The sequence below is a fragment of the Aptenodytes forsteri genome, unplaced genomic scaffold (genome assembly GCF_000699145.1).
Source record: "Aptenodytes forsteri isolate BGI_AS27 unplaced genomic scaffold, ASM69914v1 Scaffold211, whole genome shotgun sequence".
In the NCBI taxonomy this organism is placed as follows: Eukaryota; Metazoa; Chordata; class Aves; order Sphenisciformes; family Spheniscidae; genus Aptenodytes; species Aptenodytes forsteri.
Window position 1 is genome coordinate 117,145 of NW_008795246.1, and position 19,673 is coordinate 136,817.

Here is a 19,673-nt window from a genome sequence, read left to right on the forward strand (position 1 = left end):
CAGAGAAACAATGGTTCCCTACACCAAATCAGATATCTTTGTGTATACGCAGAGCTAACCCAGAGTAATAAGCACCTTTCACATGCGGTGCAGGGAGAATTTGCTCTTTCCTAGTGGAGCACAGGTGATTCTTCCCCGTGAGATGCCAGCCCAGCTCCTCTGTCATCAAAGCGTGGTTTGAATGTTGAGATAACTGGCGCAGGAAGGGTTTCCAACTTTGCAGCCATGACAACACCGCGTGACGCCTGCACGTTCAGGAAGGGAGATGGAGGTGGTAGGAATGAGCGTCATGCTTTCTTCTGTCCCATAGAAAAGGCATCTCTCCTTTCTAAAAACAGAATAAATTTCAGTCTAAATTCTCTTTGGGGTTTGCAAGGCCTGTTTCATTGTGCTTACCGGGGCTCTGGGAAAGTGCAACATGCATACAAGAAATTTTGGGTAACTGGGTAACTGCTATTTTCTGCACATGGTAACTAGAATTTTTGAGGGTCCTCTGGGCATCACTGTGATACAGAATGGTGAAATGAGAAGACCAAGACAACTTTCAACCATTCAGTGTTTCAAAGCAGTCCTGTAGAATATGGTGCTATACATGGTCTGTAGGATTTGACAGGTGCAGCAGTGGCAGGGCAGAGAGACAGGGAGAAACTGTGGTATTTTGGTTTATCCAAGATAAACAGAGGTGAGATGGTATAGCAGAAGTGCTCAGATCTGAATTTTACCTGAACCATCAATGGTGGAAGAGGCTGACTCCTTTGTTTCACAACATATCACTCAAGTAAGAGAGGGAGGAGTTAGGGAGGTATTATCTAACACTTCAAATTAGTATTGCCATCCTTAGTGTTCGCCTCCCTCACCAGAGTCAGGTAGCAGTAGGTCTGTACCATCAAGGTGGTAGGCGCACAGTGTTGCAAGGTGAGCTTCACAGCATTTGGGGACTACTGGGCAGCAAGAGAAACTCACCCTCTTGTGTATGCGTTTATATCCAGACCAACAAAGGTCTGTTAGCTCTCTGTTGCTACTGAAAACAGTGGGCACCTAGCACTTACATCTCCATGGGGAATGGAAAGCCTCGTTGCTTAAAAGCTAGATAGTTCTTATGAACTATCCGCCACATGGATGTGAGGCAACTGACCGCTCACCTACCCTGGGAATACTCAAGGGACAGCCTAAAAAAAGCCGTTAGCAACACTACTATTCTTCAGGCTGGCTACCAGTGCAGAGCCAGGGTGGGCTGCCCCTTCAGTAAAAGCCCTCGCTGTGCCAGTGCAAGAGCTTGACTAATGCAAACTGACTCTTAGCCAAGGACTCGTGCCATCAGCAACCTTTTCTAGCCATCCATTAGCAAATATTAGTATTTGCTGTCATCCCCAGCACAGCATTTCTGCAAGTACCAAAGGGTTATTGCCAAGTTATAAGTGCTGGGCACAGAGGTGTTGCAGAGCCTGAGGAGCTGTCGCAAGGGCACACAGTCACAGTGTGCTGTCCCCTCATGTACATGCTGGGACCGGGTGCCCAGAAGATACTTCAGCTACACTTGCAGCTCTGGTGCATGTTGGAGACTAAGGCACAGCAGAGCAGGAAAGGATGCAACGTGCAACATACAGTTCAGTGAATTTGACTGTTTGGGGTTGTTTCTTTTTGTGTTGATCCAGTTAAGTCACTGCCATCCACAGCTGGCTGGCTGGGTTTTAGAAGCCACCACAAGAAAATCTTTATTAGGAATGCACAAACAGCCAAGTGATCTATCAGAAACTGGAGAAGGGAGATGTTTCTGTAAAGAAGAATGTATAGAAGACGAGGTTTTCTAATTGGGTGGGAAAAAAAATCAGTGCTAGTTGTCCTTTCTAAGAATCTATGGAAAAGTGAATAAATTATTCTTTGCAGCTCCTTTTATTATTCTGTGCAGCTGCAGGAAAGGGCTGTATAATTTATGTGTGTTCTTGAACTAAAATGTGTGGTCTGGTGACTAGACATGGTAAGAGGGCAAGCATTCCTCTCTCTCCACAGGATTTCAAAGATTCTGACATGTCCTTTCAAAAATAAAAATGAAAGACTTTATGCAAAAAGTAAAAGCTCATCTTTCCTTTTAATCAGATGAAATATTTTACTATTAAAAAAATCATTTCTTTATTTCTGATTAATATTTGATTAGACATTGTGACAATATGAAATGCAAACATGGCTTGTGGAATAGCTTAAAAGTAAAAAAGTTAATTTTTAATTCCTACAGTGACCCCCACTTGAGTCATACTGTGTGGTCATTAATAGCTCTTCATTGTCAGTCCATCCTATAAGATGACCACATAGCTAACTTCCCTGCTGTGCAAGTACCATGAGATGAAACACAGAATTGAGTATGTGGGCTGCATGTCACACACAGGCCAGTTTGTTTTGCAGGTCTGCTGTAGCAGGTCTCCCCTAAGGGGTTCACAGACTCTAAAACAGATCGCAAAAGTAGCGTAATATCTGCTCAGTGAGATCCATCAGGTCTGGTGAAGAAGTGGCCAGCCATGAGTGATGGTTCAGGATGGCGTAGAAACCCCGTAATGTCCAATGTTTCGTATGCTGGTGGGTTGGAAACTCTCCCTTTCTAATGCAATTTTGCTTTCCTGTTAAACAGGAACTGACAGCTGTTAAGAAGGCATGTCAGGCAGGTTAGAGAATCCAACCTTTTATGAATCCCAGACCATAATGAAGATAAAATTTGTTTAATTGTTAATATTTAATAGGATTAGACTGGAATGGCGATAGGGGAAAACTCAATTGTTTTAAATTTGCAGTATTCATTAAAAAATAGCAAATATGTCATTTTATGGTATCCAGGGGAATGATGTATGCAAACAAACTTAAAGGATCTCATCTTCATTTTGGCTAGCCAGAACTTGTGTGGCGTACGCCCCAAGCACCTCTGCTGCTAGGGCTGTTGACACGCATGGTGTCAGACTGTGGTTGCCAGCTCGTTTCAGAAAGCTTCTGCAGGAAACCGGGAGCAGGCACCTATTAGCTCACCTGCTGTTATTTTCTCATCATCACATGGGTTGGTTGAATACACTGTCCAAACACTTAAAAGGGACAGTGAAGGGGAGAAAACAGCAAGCCCATACAATCCCCCTTTTATACATTGGGAAGCCGTGCCATGGACAGTAGTACATATGTGTGCTGTAAAGAGGACTCCAATATTTCTTAGATACTGATTGAAGATCATATACTCTGTGCTCAGGCTGCACTGTGGAAGAGTTAATTTTTTTAGAAAATAGTAATTAGAAATATTTAATGCAGGCTTTTAAGATCTTTGTAGCTGAACCAAAATGGAGAAAATTCTTATACAAAAGTGGTGGGGCCGGCAGTGTGCTTGGCTGAGCACAAAGAGACATTAGGATTGGATTAGGATCAGCATTTTCAAGAATACCTTGTGTATTAATTAGTCCTGTTATGCAAATCCAGCTAAAGTGTGTGGGAGCAGAGGCATATAGTCAGGTGCTCTGGACCCAACTGCAGCCCTGAGGAGGTGACAACACCCAGATGCTGGACCACGTTTTTCTAGAGGCTCCACAGTCGGTGGAGCAGAAAACCTGTTTCCTCCATTTAAACCAATGTGGCTGACTTTGCACTGAAGCAGATGCCTCAGAGCACAAACATTACTGCAGAGCAATGTAGTTTCTGGCAAGAAGGCAGTTACAGGCAGCTGGAGAGCAGTAATTTCCTGCAACAGTGAAGTCCTTTGGAAAGCAGATATGTGCCTGTGCCTTCATTTGCACTGAGACATAGGTCCTAAGTGGCCATTGCTTTGGAAGGTGAGAACTAAGGTCCCCACGCATATAAGTCCTGTGTAAAATATATATGGAATGTTCTGCATTTATTGCATGAATCTTTATGAAAATTTCTGACAAATTTTACTTTAAAAAAATGAGATTTTTTTAATAGATAACATTTGTTCCTAGATAACAAATTAAGAAGATAAAACAGACATGACATGCTTGATAACTATAAAGGGAAGAAGCATTTTCTTTCATTGCTCAGGGTATGCTATCAGTATCTCTGCGTATAAAATGGAGTTCAAATGATTGCTAGAAGATGTGTACATCCACCATCCCTCTTCATCAGTACCTTTACCCAACATAAAGTGAAGACTCCCCCAAATAACAAAACTTAGCAAGAGAAAAGGAGGTGGACAGATTCAAGCGCTAGTTTGACTGGGAACATCTGGAAAACAGAAGATAATGTTCCACAGACTTGTCTTTTGATTGCTGGAAATTATTTGCAAAACTGAACCAGTGGAGGAAGCTTGATACAGAAGACGAAAAAATACCCTGTCTGCAATAGCTTCACTGGTTTGTTGCCATTCTTAAGACCTGGGACTTGGGCTGAGTAGCAAAAAGAGCTTTGTGATTATCATTATTTATAGGGAAATGTGTTTCATGCACAGGTAGGTGTTAGACAGCCTCTTTGCATAATATCCCTGCAAAAACTGTTGGTTTTGTCAGTCTACAGGGTAGTTCAAGCCCTTCTGCTTCCACATGAGTATCCCTAACACCACCATCTATATTGTCCATACATTCCCCTCATGCAGAAACCTCCAGCTCTGTGTCAGTTAAATTCCTAGCCACAGAGAAATTAAGTTAAAGAAATCTCATTATATGTTTTCATTTGCGAAGTAACTAAAAATAATTTTTTTTTTATTATTCCAGAATCAATTAATTTAGTTTAAAAGGTCTGTTTTCAGGGAAGTCTCCAAGCCTGCCTGTGGTGGAAATCACAAGGTCTACCTGCAAAGTTTTTCTATCACACGTTGTGCTGCACACAAAGCAATAGCAGTGTGAAAGGCACAGAGGAAAAAGCTTTCAAGTTCATCTTTTAAGTATGTAACTTACTAGCACATGCGTAACTTCTTCCTGTTGGAAGATAAATGAAGTATTTCCCTAATGAGCTTAGTGGGGCATAGAGATGGCTATCCTGCCTTTGGAAATGATCAGAAAGCAATTGTTTATCTTTGGAGTCAAACATGAGCTTCCCTTGGCACGACAAAGCTCTGAGTTGGATTTTGGGTTTGTGCCGCGTCTCCAGCACATGCCCGTGACAGCGATCCCAGAGTCGTGCCTCTCTCCGGGCCCTCCCAGCAGAGATGGCAGTGGCTCAGCTGCCTTAAGGAAACCCCTGGTTGACCTTAACGTGGGGAATGAATGTTCCTTGGAATAAACAGTTTGCAAAAGGAGGCTGCTAATAGCGAAACCTCAAAGGCTCTTGCACAACTTCAGAAGGAGGAAGCTGGTGCTTTTGACTTTTCCCAGCTTTGAGTCTTCTGGGAGGAATGCAACAAAGGAGCTGTTGACATCTGCGCTCGGAGTGGCTCGTGATATACTCCTGGTGGGAAAAAAATTACATTCTTGGGTTTCATAGCTGCATTTTTTGAAGCTTTTTCTAGCTGGTAGTATTCGTCTTACGTGAGCCCAGTTTGAGAGACTACTGTATCACATCAGGAATAGTTCTAAAGGCTAAATAGCTCAAAGGAGGAGCCTCCAGACTTCATCCTGACACAAAAGTTTAAAATCCTCTGCTGCTTCTGTTGCAGGAGGAGTGATTTTTGTGTCTCAGGAGTAGTTTCTGTTCAATAAATATTATCATTTTTCATCTGTCATTTCAGACAACAAAACATGTGTGCAGGGAGCTTGCTTTCAGGTTTGGTGCCACTGCAATTTATAGACCATGGCCCCATTTCGAGCAGTAGCTAGGCACCTATCTCAGGGAGGCCAGAGGGACTCACGCAAATGCACAAGAGCTTCCTTAAGTGGAGCAGACAAACAGCAGGGTACTTCTTTTTAAAAGCTCTTGAACACATAATCACCACATCTTATCCTGGCAAATTCTGATTATAATTATAGGAAGGAGGAAATGACAAACAGAGGCACTGACATGAATGTGTGGGCCAAGAAAAGAGAGCAAGCGAGAGGGGTGAGGATGAAATCGGTGTGCAGCCTTTGGAAGGCTCATGCAATTATTCGTCGGGTGGGAGGGGAAGGAGGTGGAGGTGAAAAAAAGTAGAGAGCCAGGCTTTCCCATCATGAGCTTAAGGAAATTACAGGAAGACTGGGCTCAAGCCCACTGAAGTCAAGGGGAAGCTTGCCATTAGTTCCAGCTTGCTTTGCAACAGGCTTTAATATCTTTGCTTCCAAATACCTGTCTGAAATGCTTCTGGTCAGTCCTCGAAATCAGGTTTTGGGGTGTTCCTCCAAGCCTTTTGCCTGTGCATCCCTTGAAAGCAAAGCAGTGGTCTGCCTGCCGTCTTCTGTGTGACAGCCTGTCTCGGGATGCACAAGGCTGCGGGGAACTAATGGGGTTTTTATTATCATTTTTATGGGCATCGGAGAAAAGGGCCATTGAGTCTGTCCAGTCTGTTGTACCATCCTGATGGTAACGAACACATTACTGCATTTCCCCAGTGCCCTACCTTCTAGGGGACTACAGTGCAGCTGTAAACCAGCTGTGCTTCATTTGCACTCAGAAACAGAGCCCTTTTGTCTGCTTCAACTGTTATTTACCATCTTTTCTTTCACCCTTCCTTCCTTCTCCTTCTCCCCCTACTTTTGGCTCTTTACAGGCAAAGTAGTTGCTGAAAGACAGGTTCGCACTTTGAAATGTGCCATTCCCTGGGACTTAGCATCTATCCTAAGAATATTAAATGTAAGGAGCTTTCCCTGTTTGTCATATGAAGCGAAGTGAAGAATGACTCCTGTTGAGTGGGTTCAAAAGGGTGGCGCGTTGCTGGCCTGGCTGCAGTTTCATTGGACAGAATGGATTTCTCCCAGAGCTTTAAGCACTTGGCAGAGACCCTGATCTGTTGACGTACTGAAGTGAGTTTGCCCGTCAGCAATGACTGCTCCGCAGACTCCACATTTAAAATCATTTCCAACAGACACCTAGAGATGCTGTGTTGCTCACTGAAGAGAGATGTCCCAGTTCTAACACCTCCAGGGTATCTCCGCTGTTGCAGGGAAAAAAAAATAAAAATCCATATTTCCCATTTTATCCCTAAATCAAGGACAAAGCTGAGTCAGACAACAAGCACCTTTTCTAAGGCAAGATACTGAAATGAAAGTATAGAGCCTGATTCTTCAAATGCTAGTGAGAAGGTTTGCTGTGAGCATCTCCATCGACACCATTGGGAACATGGGTAGCAGCAGGCAGCTTCTCTCACTTAGTCCAGCATAATTTCCCCCACATTCCAATGTCATCTTTGCTTACAAAAAACCCACAGGGTTTGATGCAAGTACTAATATAGCAGGAGAAGGTGGACTATTTCTAATGCATGGATCAAAAGAAGATAGTGACATACTACTTTCATTTATTCCCTGCTGCCCTAACCCAATGCATAAGGAGCTGCATCCATCCAACAGGTAGCAGAATTAATCCATTTCTTAAATGACTTTTAAAGTACAGCATTATGGCCACAAATCCCAAAAGAGATTTGGTGCAGCCCAAATTCCTGGTGTGCAGCTACAGTAAACAATGAAGTGACATATTTTGCAGTGGTTTAGGTCACTTTTCCTCTGACCTGTGCAATTTTGGCAGAGATGGAAGTAGTGTTGCAGGCTGCTAAGGGGCTGCTGTTTTGAGTGGTTTTTTTAAGAGCCAAGGTTTTTTCCTTGGCCAAACAAATGCTGGGCTGGCAGTAATATTTTGGATGCTAGTGCCATCCAGTGGCCCATAAAGAATGCCATAGAATACTTCAGTGTCCCAAGGAATCACTAATGCGTTGCATTTTTCAGCCAAAGCAGGGCCATGCAGAAAATATATGATCAAAAAAGTGAAAGCCTTGAATTTTTGAGAGGTCCCTTTTTTATTATTATGTTAAGCACTATAAGCACAGGCCCATTTGCAAAAAGGGGTTCAGCCCTCGGCTGTGTTTAGTTCCAGTTCAGTGCTCTCTGAACAAAGGTTGGTACTCAGAAGTCAGCACAGCTGTCTTGTGTTGCAGACTGTTAGTCATTTTTCTCAGCATTTAAAGCAGATTATCAGGGAGTAATTCTGCTCATATGAAAAAGGAGAAAAAAGCTGATACTGAAGTGTGTTACAGGTGGTCAGTAATTCTGCAATTTAGCAAAAGGACTTTTCTGGCAGCTTCTATGTATCTATTCAGGAACACATACGCATGCATCCACATGTCAGAAGGAAACCAGGCAAAGTTTATTGGGTCAGCTGATACTGCTGGAAAAAAAACAGACAAGGCCTTATTCGGGTAAGTGAAAAGGAAGTAGTAAACTTCAGGCTACATATTAACCATTGCTCTGAGTTGCATTACTCAGACAAATACCAAAAAGGAATTTCAGTGTAAGTAAAGGAATTATAGTGTGGACCATTGGGAAAATTGACAGGTGCTGTGAAATTTGCCGTGTCTTGGTCATTTCTTCATTTGCTGTTCTTACATGCTCTTCTTCAAGGGTGATGCATGTTTGTCCATGGGTATTTTTCTTCTATTAGTGAGTTTTATGAGGGTAGGGGATTGTCTGAATACTTGGAGGAGGGGTAGGTTCAGGAAAAATACTATTTGGAGATGTGAGTCATAAAATAGATGTTTGTAATCCAAGTATATTTGCCAGTATTTTGTGTATACAGAAGGTTTTGCTCTTGAAAGTGGTTTTATATCCCCCATCTTACAGTTTCCAAAACTTGAAAGACCTCGAAGGCGAAAGACTTAACACAAAATAGGGTTCTATTACACTGAGCAGAGCAGGACCGGGACTTTTTGCCTGTGGAAATTTTGAATCGGTCTTCGAGACTGCTGCAGCAAATTGCAGCTCACAAAATGCCTTCCAGGAGGAATGTGAGCCACATGATCTATAGACTACCCAGCTCTGACCATAGCTAGCTACAGGAAAATAAACAGCTGTCTTCCAGTACAGACCTGAGGCATAAAACCTGGCAATGGGATTAAAGTGTGGATACGTGCGGCCTCAGAGTCTAGCCCGATCCCTTGATTGCCTCACACAAACAGAATAAATTGTTGGTAGCAAACAGAAAACATGCATTGCAGAGACCTTTGCCCTGCGCTGGCTTGGATGTGATGATTCTTGTGACATTAATATGAATAGACTGATTCACTATTTGGTTCCCTGCCTAGAAGATGGTATCTTTATCAAAACATACTTCCAGTTCTCAGAAGAGTGCTAAAAATAGTAGAAGTGCTAAACCAACAGTGGGAAGCAGACTCTATGGATCATCATTTTATACTCCAGCCTAGTTAACTACATTTAGCTCCTAAAGAATAATAATGTGGGGAGGGACACAGAAGAAATTATGCTTGTTGCTTTTATGCATGTATTACATGTGTTAAGGATGAAACACAATCTTATCTGCAAGGAACAGCATAGCATTGTGCAGCTCCAAAGGCAGACCAGAAAAGAAATCATGGCTCCAGGAATCAGAATTTCTTTTAAGTTTCCTATTTTAGGAGCTCAAATGCTCCCACTGATTTCCCTTTGGAGCTCAAATTCTCTGCACCGTTGATACCTCACGGTATTTCCCTCCGGCCATGCTGCTGCGTGATGAAGAGTTCAGCATGGTTCCCAGCAGCTCCTCTCACCTTGTGCAACTTCCCAAGGCATGAATGGCTTGTGCAAAAAAGTAGACACCCCTCAAGCGTTTTACCTTACCTTCAATCTCACGACAGCCTGGCCGGGTATCACTTGGAGCTGAATGAGGAGCTGTGCTATGGGGTATATTCCTGCTCCAGGGGAGCGACATGGGGTCCAGCTGTTGCTACCAGCCACTGTGCCAGAATAATCTCCTGTAATTAGGGCCTGGAAAATAGAGGCAAAGGAGCCAGTAATAAGCGTGTTGCACTGCATTGCTCTGGATTCTCCCTTGGCTTTCTGCCATTGAAGTAGAAGCTCCTGAAGAAAAGCGGTAGATTATGGGGGGCAAACTATATGTTCTGTAAGTGGCAACCAAGATCCTGTTGTGTTCCAGCTGCCCGTAACTCTTCTGCATAGTTGTTATAGTCAAATGATTGACTTGAGTATGTGCTTTGCAGAGTTATGCTAAATAGTTACCTTTATTTTGCAAGCAAGGACCATGAGAACCATGTTTAACATGTTGTGGAGAAAGAGGTCATGCAGGCAGCATGTTTGGTTGTGTAGAATTGCTTGGACCCAAAGAAATATTCTAGGAAAGGTCTTGCTCTTTTCAGTAGTGTTGCTGAGCTGATGCTTACCACAGTACAGAGCAGAGCAGATCTCGGGCCTGAAGGCATCTGATGGAAGAGCACTGGTTTCCTAACCTTTGGTTGAAAATCTTCCTTGTACGATGTGTACCTTCTATTCTGTCATTTGTATTTTTTTTCCTTCTTTCCACAAAAGTGCTCTGTTCCATAGTGGTCAGTGGTGGTTTTGAGTGCTTCTGCTCACCACAGGGGTGAGCAGGGAGAGGTTTATTTAAGCCACTAGTTTTTTCTCCAGAGCAGAAGCACGAGCCAGATTTTGTGTAGAGATTTCTCCAGAAGGAGGTCCTAGATATTACAATGCTTACAGCTCTTATACCACCTGGCAAAAGTAAACTCAAAACTCTTGCCCTCTCCAGGCTCTCCTTTCTGGTGATGTTTAGTACTAGCCTAAATTACAAATTGCAATTTGCCCTACATAACACTAGTCAGGGGAATATGATGATTTAGGTTTTGTTTTCACTAGCAAAAGCTAGATGGAAGAAGGTTTGTGTTTGGGTTTTTTGCAGGGTAGCAAGGGATCGTGTCTTTTTCTTCCCACCAAACCCAGACTGAGAAAGTGTGGACACCTGCGTTTCAACGCTTTCTCCTCTAGTGGAATCCAGTAATTTTGCCACTTCAGACATAAATATTATGAAAGAGCTTGTGATATTAGTGATTGTTACCAGCACACCGCGTCCCCCATCCGTGCTCGTGGGAGTCCATCTTGTAAGCTGTTGTAGGCTGTCTGCTGGCAAAAAGGGGACACAGGTCTCCCTTTCTGCATCCCTTCCTGGCAACAGGGAATTTTGTACATTTGGTTTTCAGGGGACTGTGGAGAGCACAGAGTCGCTTGAACTGATCAATAGCACCTTGCCTTCAGGCTGCATCATTCAACTCGCAGAGCAACCTGCTCCTCAGTCAACTCATTGTGAACTGTCTTCTTGCTGGAGCACTTCTGTAAATCCGTCCTTGCTTGAGTGGAGGGATACCTAGGTAACTCCCAGCATTTCAGGGACAGAAGCTTGCAATTCAGTAGCGTCACTACTAGCAGTCTTGCCATGATCTGATTTTAGTGGCAGTGTGCATGCTCTGTCAAGCAAAACTCAGCTTGCTGTAAGAGCTTAGTGCTGTGCCCTCTTTTCTTTCTGGTATGTAGCTAGTCTTACAACTTGTTGTTTTTAACATCTTAGTTGCTGTGACTGTAGTCTACAGATGGGGAAAATCTATTATTTCTAGGGGCTGCACAGAGGGGTGATTTTGCAAGCAAGCTGACCCTTGTCAAAAGTGGATCACAGATGATTTCAGTGGTACAGGAGGCAGATGCTTGCCAGATCAGTGATGTAGTCTGTAAAGTTTATTCTGGTGCACTGGGAACAGCATACACTGCAGATGTGCAAACAGTGACCTCATTCTGTTCATATTAAAGACAATGGGTGAAGCCATTTGAAAATCCCAGTGATAATATACTTAAAGTACTACTGTTTTCTTTAACAGTTATACTATTACTTAGAGCTTGATAGGGTGTCAAGCTAGTGTCCTTCAACAGAAAAAAGCTTGACTCACATAAACAAGTTATAAATCCTGAGCAGGTCTTTGTGGAAAATCAGTTTTCCCTGCTTTTATAAGCCACCACCTCAGGAATCTTTTCCCCTGACAGTTAGAAAACATCCTGATTTCATCAGTGTCCATCTATAGCATTGGTGAATATGGTCAAAGTTTAATGACAAACACTATGTGCTCTTCCTTGAGCTTCCACTGTGCTTGTACTCACATACTGAAATGTGGCAGGAGGAAAAGCTCAGGTACATTCTGGTTGTTTCTTCCTGGAAACACACAATGCTACATCTCTGCAAGATACCTGTCCATGGATCTGAGCCACAAAAATTCACAAAATGCCAGGTTTTGATCCATCTGGGCTCAGGATTTGGGAATCCATTTAGTTTGCACAGAACTCTTGTGCACGGTGGTTAGGTCTGGCTGTGAGACTGTTGCTGTCATAACATTACAATCCCAGGCAGGAACTAGTACCTCTTTATGTTAGATTTTCTGCAAATACAGAACAGAGAGGCTGTATCTGCCACGAGGGGCTTGCAGACTCAATAAAGTTTCCCGTCTCTGGCGGCGGAGCAGTTGGAAGCCCAGTCAAGACAGCTATCTAGTGCTGTTTCTGCCATGGATTTAGAGATCCAAAGAGGCCACCAAAGAAACATCAGTGAGTGGCAGGAGTAGTTGAGGATGGAGGTACTTTTCTCTTTTTAAATGGCCTTACAAAAACTGAATATTTTAACACTCTACACACTGTCTGGCCTGGTTTGCCAAACTCTCTGTGAGCAAAAAATAAAATATCTTTCTAACCTGACCTCACCGAGGCCTCTAAGCCTCTCCTCATTTGAACTATTTGGTCCCCTCCTGTGTGGGGACTTCCAGCCAAGTGTGATGCTGACCTGAGCTGTGGGAACTGGCTTTTGTACAGAGCTCAGCAGCTCCTGCCTATGGAGGATGAGTGGTCCACTAACATTCAGACCTCCATGAAAAACCTCCCTCAGATTCCTTCGTTGTGAGGGATAACTGAATTACATATCTCACAAGTAGAGAGGGATTTTTCATCCCCTCTTCTGCACCTGGAAGTAAATTCCCAGCACTCTCCCAGACTCTCCTGTCATCCCTGGAAAAGCATTGGGTATGTCTTTTCTTAGTGGACCATGGGTGTTGGTTTTACATCCCCTCCTGCAGGTCCCTGCAAAGACTTGTGAGTCGGTTGTGTGCAGCATCGTGCCCAAGCCTGTAATTGTGTCCCATTTGGGCTCTGCAAAGATCCAGCTTTTCAGGTAGCAGCACAGCCATCAAACTGTAATTAGCTTTGTGTGGAAGATGTAAGTAGTTCAGCGGAGAGCCAGCAGTTTTCTTGAAAACATGAAGAGATGAAAAACACTGGGTGTTTCTCAGCAACGCTGGTTTTAGCTTAGTTTGAAACAAATAAAAATATGAGTTTTGATTCTCACCTTACTCTTGCAAATGTCCCCCGTTCGGTAGGTGGGGAGCTGTTGTTGTCCCTCTACCTCTCTCCTTTTTCCTTTTCCTCTAGCTAAAAAAAGAGACAACATGAGCACTGTACCAATGTAACAGCTTTGCCAGTAACGTGCCCAGAAATTACATATCTCTGCTCCATAAGCTGGCAGAGTCAGCTCTGCTAAGGCAAAGCCAGTATCACCTCAGAAGCTGTGGAGCAACCTGGCCACCAAGGGCAGATCCTATTAAATGTAGTTCATGGAGCAAGGTAGCTTTTTGCTCCCTGAATTTATCACCATGCTGTTAAATGCAGGGAGCATACGTGACGGTGGTTGATTTAGTTTAGCACAAGCATGGAGCAAATACCGTGTTGAATTCAGTGACAAAATGACCTTACGCTAGGGTATGACAGGCAGGTGCTTGAATTTACATGGTGCTTTCCGTCTCTCTTGGCCAACGTGCTTCAACATCTTTTGCATTTTGAGCATGTTTATTAAGGTCTTTCCATTTAAAAGGTCAGAGATCTCCCTTGTGGATGTCTTTCAGGCCGAAGAGAGGCTGCAGGGAGAGGCAGCAGGGTAGGCTCCTTGGAGCCTGCTGCTCTGCTGTACTATGGCTTCAATGGCACAGCCAGCTTAGGAGATCACACCTTCACTTCTTCCACAGGCTCCTGCAGGAGATCAGAATGTACAAACCATATAAAATATTGCAACCTGCCCACAAGCTGTATTTTGCACCTTAATCCAGGAGCTGAGTAAAGAGAAATACACATTTCACACAGACCTGAATGAAAACAGGTCCTTCACCGGGGACTTCTACATGGTTGTGCAGAGCAACAGGTTGAAGACAGCAGCAGAGGATGACTATTCACTGACATTTTGTTGCCTAAATCCCTGGAGGTGACTAAGCTACCCATCTTAAAAAGATAAAGCCTGAAGGCAGGTGATAAACCTCCTGGGGCAGCCGCAGAGAAGGATCTGACCTTCTTTGAGGAAGCTCAGGTGTGCAAAATAGTGTGTCCTGTACATCAGGATGGAGTAACAACAGCAGGAAGAAAAAATATGACTTTTGGGAGGGGACCCATCTGCAGTTGCATCCTCTCCCTCCTTCAGCTTCCTGTGAGGAATTGCTGCAGAGATGCACTTTCAAGGTAACAGGGGAGCAAAACTGACATAAATGCCCATGGAAGGAGGAGAGAAGCTGTTTTGAAACCTGAGGTTATGGAATAGTAAGACCTCCTTAGAGCAGAGGCCCAGGCAAAGACAAGAGGAGTTGCATGGGAGCAGTTAAACAGTACCCACGTGGCATCTTGTTGGGGTTCAGGAGAAGAGTCTGCATTGCTCTGACTGGAGGAGATGGGCAAAAAGAGGCAGTAATCAACACACATCCCTGAAGACTCTTCTGGTGTCTGCATGTTACTTTTTTTTTGCACACTGTTTGCTGTCTAATAAGCCATTCAAATGGTTTACAGTTTTATAAACCTGTCAGGTATGTCAGCTAAGTGTGAAATTCATCCAGACTGTACAGCTTTGTTGTTTCAACCTCCCATACACCCCGAGCACCTGTGCGGACAAACCTGCACAAACCACACAGCAGTCGTATGGGTTGCTGAGATGACCTTGAAGCTGTGAATTCCCAGATACACCTCACAGCAGGGATGCAAATCACAGAGAAATGCAGGCAGTTTTCTGAAGGGCATTGGAACCTTTGACAGCGCGGCAGAAATTTGCCCATTTATAAATGGATCTAGGTTCTGGAGCCAAGCACCAAAGCAGTCAGATCAAGACTGTGTTTTCTTGTTGCACTGCCCCGGGTCTCCCCCATCGGTGCAGCAGACTGACACTGTTCACTCCTCTGCATCCTGCTTGAAGCCACTGTGATCTGCAGCCATGAGCACCCTGCCTTGAGGATCTGCAGCTAACCCATCCCTGGAGAGCCAAGCGGGCATGTGTTGCAGGCTTCGTGTGCTTACCCATTCTTCCTTACTTAAGGTGACATGCTGGTGGGAAACTGCTGTGGGGTCTCTTCATGTTGCCGGGCCCAGGGTGGTCTCTGCCTTTGATGGTACAGGGAGAAGGCTGGCAGATGAATTTGTTATGCGATCCGTAGTGTAATGTTCCTACTGTTCTTATTCAGGAAGAAAGCGTTGGGATGCCTGACCTAAAGGAATGACATAGCAGTAATACCTCCTGCATACTGCTAAGGTTCAGTGTTGAGGCATGTGATCCTACACCTGTCAGATTAAATAAGCCTTCCAGAAGTAAGCTGGTTGGAGATGAAGCCAGTTCTTTTATGTGCTGTGTAGGCAAGGTGCCAAGGCCAAGGCTGGGTAGGATTTTTGGCATACCTAGATCACACACTGAGTATGCTTTTTTGCCAAGCACATAGATGTATCCACCCTCTCAGTCATGATCGCGTTCTTCATTTATGGTCTCTGGTCTCTCTGTGGTCTCATGTTGGAGTAATGTGACTCCCCGATGAACTGGAGAGGAGGCAGGGATGGAGTGTCCAGCAGCCCCATCAGGCTCCGGGACACAGCAGGGCATTGCCCCCTGACTGAAGAGGGGCACTGGTGCCCTCTCAGACCTGTGTGGGTCTTCAAAAGGTGCAAATGTATGGGATCTTCAAGGCTGCTCAAAAAGCAAGAGGAACCCAGCCCCTTACAGCCTCTTCGGAAAGAAAGGGAAACTTAGCGAGAATGGTGATTTGTGAACTGGTGTATCATCTCATTAGCATCACCAGTTTGAAAGGATACTGGCAGCTGGAAGGTGGCAAGTCTCAGGCTTTCGACTGCATCCCCCTGTGCTTGTAGGGAAGTTTCTCTTCCTCTTTCTTTTTGGTGTAAAACAAGGCAGTCTTTCCCTTCCTGAATGTAGAAGTTAGGACTCAAACACACCAGCAACTGCAGCTTATGTCAGCAGGTCCCTGAGTATCGAACCATATGGATATCCTTAGCTCACAACCAATGTTAGACAAAAGCTTAAAGAAATTATTTTGAGCTAATAACTTTATGTCACAAATGACAAGAAGTGCTTTTCAGCAGCAGAGGAGCCCTGTACAGTACAGCTGCTAAGCACAGCCCTGCGACACCAGGAGATCCAGCGTGGTGCCACACAGGTCAGTTCCGAAAGCCTTAATGTCAGCAGGCAAGCTACCACGCTCACAAGCAAAGGGAGGAAGCCTCAGTAAAAACATATTGATGTGAGGCACTGAGACTCTGAAATAATTGGCTAATCCAGACAGACTGTAAGGATTAAAACACAAAGCTCAGCTCTATGTATTAGTTCCTTCATTTGGGTCTTTTCTACCATAACTTTGAAAATAACGAGCAAAAAGCTGGATGTGATTCAAGTACCAGAATTAGCGCCAGTGTTGTCCCTACAGGTCCTGGCCATTGCTCCGTCCTGACCAGCGAGACCAGTTTGTTCCCTTTCTACCTCAGAAAATCCCGTTTCTTCTTCCCACTTAATATTCTGTGTCTTGGGGAAGTTTAAGTTGCTTGAAGTGGGGATGTCTCTCATATGTGCAATTAAACTGAATAAAGAGGGAAAACAAACTCTGCTGAAATCACAGTCTTGGTGATTCCAATCTAAGTTCTCACCAAGTGAAAAATAACGCATAAAGATCCTCACCAGGCACTTGCTTAGGGGGAAACCAGCATAAGGAATCACAGCTTCATCTTGGATGCCTTGACTTAAAAACTTGGTGATTTATTTTTCATTTCTTAAAGCAAGAGTTAGAAATACCTTAATGGTTGTCATAATGCTACGATCAGCGCCTGCTTTGTAGGTCAAGATCACCCTTGAATAGGGGTTTCTCTGCACATTCAGCATCTTGCTGCAATCGAGATGTTTCCCCAAGCTTTACAATGTCCTGTTTGGCAGCATGAAGAGGTATATAAGGAGTGTATGGGGCATTAGGGTAAAAAAGAGACACACACTTTTCTTTGGAGCTGTAGAAATGTGATAAAATTAAGCCCATACCGACCAAATCCTGTCTTTCTCCTTTTCAGCAGCAAACAGTGAAAGGATGTACATTGAACAGCATAGATTTAAACCAAGGCCAATTAGTGGCAACATGAGAGTAGGGAGAGTTAATGAACTGGTTTTCTACAAATAGTCTACTCAGCCTAAAGAAAACTCCTTGTTGTATATTTTTATGAATGAAAACTTAGATCAAAGTCTGCTTAACATTCTTTAACCAAAATATATTTTTAAGAAAAAATACAGAAAAAAATAGTTGATTAAAAGTAGCTTCTTTCAGAATTTTGGTGGTTTTCCAGAGACAATAGAAGAATTTTTAGAATTTGTTCTATACGACATTATCTAGAAAATGCCACATTATTTTCTGGAAGAAAAATAATTTGCTAGGTGAAGACACTGAATTTTCCATCTAGCTCAGGCTGCAGTAGAACAAGGTCAGTGCTAGCAAGCTATACACATGATCTTGGAGGTTGGCTGTAGTGGACACTAGGTAATGAAGTTCAGCTGCCTGTCATTTATGACTGGTATTAAGGATTATCCAGTACAATGGATAAATCCATCTATTTCATGATTTATACTAACAATGTGCTCTGTACAGTCTTTTGAGTACTTTCCAGAAATAATTGATGCCGCAGAGAAGGTCACTACAGGACTCGGGTGGTCCTGAGCTCTTACCTATTTTCAGGGTTAGTGTAAAAACTTGGAAGTTTTGGAAGAAATGCTGATGTGGAGTTAATAAGGGGTGGGAATTTGGCATTCATAGGACATCTATTTGATTCACTGTCGCATCTCCCAGAAAAGATACTCAAACTCCAGTGACCCTGGTCACCTCTCAGCAGCCATTTAAGAGCCTGATACCATTAATCAAATTGTAAATGCATAGGAAATTGTGGCTTTATTCCTGTCAGCGACCGAAGGGAAGCAGCATCTGTGGGTCTCAGCCCATGTTCAGTTTCAGTTCAGACTTGGGAGTAAAGAAGAAAAGTCGACTAAACCTTTTCGGACTTCAAGGACTCATTATGGTGGTGGCCCAGTCAAAAATGCACATGGATTGTGTTAGACCTGAAACACTGCTTCCAGTGACCCAGTAGCATTCAGTGAAAGGGGGATATTGCAGGTAAAATCTTGGTTGCATCAAAATGGGGATGACTGCTCCATCAAAGTGGGAATTTTGCCATGGGATATCAGAGGAACCATGTTTTCTCCTAAAATAATTTTACTTCATCATCTCAATGAGACATTTTTCCATTGCGTCCCCTCTCAAAAATGCTAATGAGGGAGTTTTTCAAAAGGAAATTCCTTCCCGCGTTCATCATTTTTCATTAAGAGCTGTTGTTCTGGGAGCAGTGCCATCCTTTTATTTGTCGTTTGAGATGCATGGTGATTTTAATTAAGCGGTCATTGTCTGTGTGCATCGTGGTGGTTGCATTTGGTGACCAGGGAACTATAATTATAAACGTGCAGGGCAGCTGAAGTGTTTGCTGCAACTCTTTAGTGGGTTGTTGTCTTCACCAGAGAGGATCCTTTCTCCTCTTGGACAGATTTGTCCTGCACAGTCTCAGGTATGACATTGGCAGTGGGTTTGTGGCAGTCATGAAATGTTCATATTCAGAAGCCCTGAACAGGAGTGTATCCTACAGGGCTCCATGTGGGTGAACTCCTCCTTTGGTGTCCCAAACACACAGGATGACTATTATGGTTCTCTTACTTGAACCTTGAGTTGCGGGCAATGCACATGTGGACAAAGAGCTACCCTATTTGCTTTAGCAGGTCAGCACAGGAGAAACCCATCCTTTGACGTCATGCAAGGGTAGCCTAAGTGTGAGATGACATGGAGAAAATGAATTTTGCGGGTGTGTTTTCCCCATCTGAGCAAGAACTGTTATTCTGCATGCAAGTGACAAAATCAGCAAGAAAGGGGGCTGCAGACCAGAAAAATTTGCTCCTTTACCTGGAGCACTTAAGTTGGTTACAGGGACCTGTATCTCTATCTCATTCAAACCATCCCATTTTTGTACATAAGCAAATAACTTATCTGACACTCACTACTGGAGAAAAGGGATGCAAGGTTGCGATGAAAGCCGATGTATTTCTGGCCTGAGGGGGTTTTCTTTCTTCACCCTGAGGGTTCAGCTCTCTGCAAATGATTCTGCCTTCCCCTTACAGAATCATAGAATCGTTTAGGTTGGAAAAGACCTTTAAGATCATTGAATCCACCATAAACCTAACACTGCCAAGTCCAGCACTAAACCATGCCCCTCAGTGCCACATCTGCATATCTTTTAAATACCTCCAGGGATGGTGACTCCACCACTTCCCTGGGCAGCCTGGTCCAATGCTTTACAACCCTTTTGGTGAAGAAATTTTTCCTAATATCCAATCTAAACCTCCCCTGGTGCAACTTGAGGCCAGTTCCTCTCATCCTATCGCTTGTTACTTGGGAGAAGAGACCAACACCCACCTCACTACAACCTCCTTTCAGG